The 3,916-nt window shown below is 42.3% G+C and overlaps 1 pseudogene; it reads left to right on the top strand.

Moving 5' to 3' along the window:
- The first annotated feature begins 1,851 nt into the window (after positions 1-1,851).
- Positions 1,852-3,705, top strand: LOC149843645 (WUSCHEL-related homeobox 9 pseudogene; annotated as a pseudogene).
- Positions 3,706-3,916: the final 211 nt, after the last annotated feature.

Here is a 3,916-nt window from a genome sequence, read left to right as displayed (position 1 = left end):
CTTAGTAGAATAATAACGGTGAGATATTTATATCGCTGCTATTACCTATCAATTAGCAGAGATAAAAATCTTGTCGTTATTTTTTTATCAATAGTGGCAAGATTTTGTCCAGCTGAAAAAGAGTTGCAACTATTGACCCTCATCCATGTAGTGTCTTTTGAACTTTATTTTGTCCCTATTTGCCCAAGCTTTTTGGAAAATGATTTTGGAGGGAAATTCTACTGCATTAAAAAAGAAGTTTACTTCTATATTGATCATTTTTTTAAAAAAGCTTGAGGGTTTTTATTGCCTAGAGTTCACTTTAAGGGTAACACCCTGTGGGGCTTGTCAATTTGAACTTTGAATTTAGATTTGGACTTGGATTTCGCTTTGGCTCGATTCAGTTCGGTTTGAATTGGTCTGGTCTCGATATTGGTCTTTGACTTGACTTTGATTGTTAGTTATTATTTTTTATTGTTTTAAACTTGTAAAAAGGGTATTTAAATTATTAAATGTTATTTTATTTTTCAACAAGTGTCTTTCTATTTCCAACATTTGGAAGCTTTGACTGTTTAATCAATGATTTTTTTCATCCCGTTTTGAGTGAGCCTTATTTCATCTGGTGTGCCAACATCTTGGGTATTGAAGAGACACACTCCAGCCGTTTTGAGTGTTTATGGAGGGATGCCTAACACATCTCTTCAAACTTATTTATACTCTGTCCGTCCTTGGTCTTAAACACCTTTTGTTTTTATTTTTGTATTCTTTCTCTGCTCTCTTCTTCCTCTTTTTCCGTGATCGTGTCATAGTAGCCTCATTGCATAGTGGTTGTATCCCAGATGCAAAGTCACATCGAACTCTACTACACCCGGTTTTATTCCGGTGCGGGCGATTGCCGCTTTTAAAAGAACTCTTCACAGCATGCCTCAAGCTTTTAGTCTGGATCCATTCTTCTACAAGTCGCCTTCTCGATCGTAACAAATTTTCCAACATAAGTTTATTTTGTAAGATTATCTTAGCTAAATTTATGATGTTACAATGGAAAATTGGGAAGCCTTGAGTGAATCACGACCTTTTCTTCTTTGACTCATGTTGGTCTTTTCGACTGCCCAAAACAATCCAAGGTCGCAATTACTCACTCCAATGGGTTGCTACCTTCGTCCCTTTATCTTCTTCAAACCTTCCCATATTTACTTCTGCAACAACCTCTTCCCGTTAGCATAATCCTTGCAGTTATGGCTCCTCCTTCCACCATTCATTAATACCCCATTTTCTCTCTTTTTAGAGAGAGATACTGTTTTTTCGTTCTACCCTCTGCGGTACAGGATAAAAGACAGAAGGGAGGAGCTGATCGTAGCCCATCTCTCTCCCTCTCTCTCTCACACACACAAACACAACACAGTGGTTCTATTTAAGAACAATCTTGTCTCCTTTTCATCAGGTACCCTGTTAATCATACAAAGGGAAATTATTGTACTTTTGAGTAGTGGGAAGAAAGATTCAGCTTTTAAGGCTTAGTAGAAAGAAAGAAAAAATAATGGGAGGCGTCCAGGGGGGCCCGTTTCATCTCTTTTCCTCCTAAATGTGTACGGATTTTAATTCTTCTCAAATTTCTTGTTACATCTAAACTTATGGGCAGTAGTATTCTTTGAAAGATGAGCAAGGGATAATTATTTATTGGAACGATCCTCTGTTCACAGGGGCAGGTGAGAGATACAAGAGGAGAGTTTAGTCAATCCTTCAGTCTTTGGGATACTCGTCAACAAGAGCAAGAAAGAGCAGAGAAGCAGTGATATCATCAGTGGGGTGAGCTTAGCCATTCCTTCAGTTTGGGTTTCATAGTTGGCCACCAACAGTATCATCAGCATCGTCATGGCTTATTCAAACAGACACTGGCCCAGCATGTTCAAGTCTAGGCCCTACAACCCTCATCATCACCAGTGGCAGCATGACATAATTTCAGCTCGCCAGAAGCAACACTATTCATCATCAGGTATTCATCATTTCTCTTCTGTCTTGCCTTTTGGGTCTTCAGATACATCATGGGACATAAAACATTCACAACCCTCTGTCACTGAGAGAGAGAGAGGGAGTCAAACTTTATATCATAGGGGGAGATTGCAGAGCGGGATCTTCTCTAATCTCATCCTTTATGTATCTTGCTTTTGGAAGTTACCAAAAACCAGACTTTGCCTGGCATTCACACCTTCCCTAACACCCCCCCCCCCCCCCCCCCTTCCTCCTCTCTCTATCGCTCTGGGTAGATGGTGAAGCATCCAGCCTCTTATCGTGGTAAGTGCACTGTGATCATTCCCGAGTTTTAATACCTTATCTTACTTTCCACCCTCAAATTATGGACTGAAAGAAAAAATTTACTGAAAGAGAAAAGGATTTATGTGTGATATACCGTCAAATCAAACTCTGAAAACATAACTTGTACGTGAGCCGGTGATTGACATCGTTGTGCATAAACACCGCGTTAGACACTAACAGATCTCCAAACATCATGGATTATTCTCTTCATAATGCCTAGAATACTGCACATAACAAACTGAATTCATAGCACAACTATCTCAATTCTTTTCAAATACTTCTCTCAACAGCTCAAGAAAGAAGCCCCGAGCCGAAGCCCAGATGGAACCCGAAGCCAGAGCAGATAAGGATCCTAGAGGCTATCTTCAACTCTGGAATGGTGAACCCGCCAAGGGATGAGATAAGGAAGATCAGGGCTCAGCTGCAAGAATACGGCAAAGTGGGCGATGCCAACGTCTTCTACTGGTTCCAAAACCGCAAGTCCAGAAGCAAACACAAGCAACGCCATCTTCACACAGGAAAATCTCACATTCCGGCGACGACCACCACCAGCACTTCTGAAACATCACCACCACTAAGAGCCACCACCACTAATTCGTCCTATTCATCTGAAAAAACTTTCTCTAACACAATGGAAGCTGTGAATTCACCGACCACCACCACCACTGCTTCTATTAATCAAGGAGGGTGTAACCAAGGAGCACTGCACCACTTCCCAGTTCATCACCCACCACCGTTAGTTTTCCATAACACTCCATTGTCCTTCTATTCTCCAAACTTTGACCTCTGTGAATTATCAAGCACGGCGCAACCTTATGAACAGCAGAGACAAGAGGAAAAACTGAGTGTGATAGGGGAAGGCGATAACCGGAATCCTACCATCAATCCAGTGCTTCAAGGTAAGCGATGTTTTTTTTTAATGACGAAAGAAAACCCTCACCAAGAACTGGGTCACTTAATGGGTCCACCTCCCTGCAAGGCAAGACTCGGGGTTGAGGACACGATCAGCCAGTCTTACATGCCCCCAACTGTGATAAAGCAGCGGCAGCCCCATGCATCAGTGGGATTTGATCCTGGGCCTTCAGCTTTACACAGGACCCCGCTGACCACATGGGTAACCACCACGGTGGTATTTGGTGTGGTCGTATTGTAGATTGATGAATTCTGTGGTGTTAATTTGTGGGTGTCGCAGATTTTGGTGATTCTAGTGGGGGCTCCACGAGATTGACAGTGTTTATAAACGATCTGGAGTTCGAGGTGGCGCCGGAGCCAGTGAATGTGAGGGATGCCTTCGGGGAGGGGGCCGTGCTTCTTCATTCTTCTGGGCAACCGGTGTTGGTTGATGAATTTGGCGTCACTTTGCAACCGCTGCAAAATGGCGCTTTCTACTATCTGGTGTGTGTTCCTCCTTGAGAGAGAGAGAGGTTTTGGTCCATATGCGAATGCGTTTTTCTTCAAAAATAAATGAGAGAGATTATAATTTCCTCAGCAATTAGCAGTATTAGTGCATGTGGCTGGGAAACCCCATGTGGTTCAGCTCATGCTTGGCTAGTAAAAATGGACTCAGATATCAAGTGCAATGTCATTGCACACTTTAAGTGTACTACTGCACTGATCAATGTTT

The sequence above is a fragment of the Nuphar pumila genome, chromosome 3, assembly GCF_984573655.1.
Source record: "Nuphar pumila chromosome 3, dmNupPumi1.hap1.1, whole genome shotgun sequence".
Taxonomy (NCBI): Eukaryota; Viridiplantae; Streptophyta; class Magnoliopsida; order Nymphaeales; family Nymphaeaceae; genus Nuphar; species Nuphar pumila.
This window is presented reverse-complemented; position numbering and strand designations above follow the sequence as displayed.